Raw genomic sequence first — 336 nt, 5'->3', positions numbered from 1 at the left:
GCCTGTCTCATTGGGGTTTCCTCAACTTTGACTTATTGTATTTATTAATTTTTTTAACATTTTAAATACACTTTTGCGGTTTCATTTTCTTTTTATCAACTTTTTTTTACTGATATTTTTACATATTTTCTTGCTATTAAGCTTTTAATCAAAATATTTTTAGAACGCATGAATTTTTTCTTATAGGTGTTTGAAACTATTAGGTGTTTATTTTTATCATTGTTTCTGCTAGTCTTCCCCCTGGGCCATTCCATAAACACCCGAAGAGGCCTGTGGACAGACGTGGAGTGGGCAGGTATAACCAAGTAAACATCTGGCATACTAACAGAATACCAC

The sequence above is a fragment of the Girardinichthys multiradiatus genome, chromosome 2 (assembly GCF_021462225.1).
Source record: "Girardinichthys multiradiatus isolate DD_20200921_A chromosome 2, DD_fGirMul_XY1, whole genome shotgun sequence".
Lineage (NCBI taxonomy): Eukaryota > Metazoa > Chordata > Actinopteri > Cyprinodontiformes > Goodeidae > Girardinichthys > Girardinichthys multiradiatus.
The sequence above is the reverse complement of the archived record's forward strand: the minus strand, read 5'-3'. Positions refer to the sequence as shown.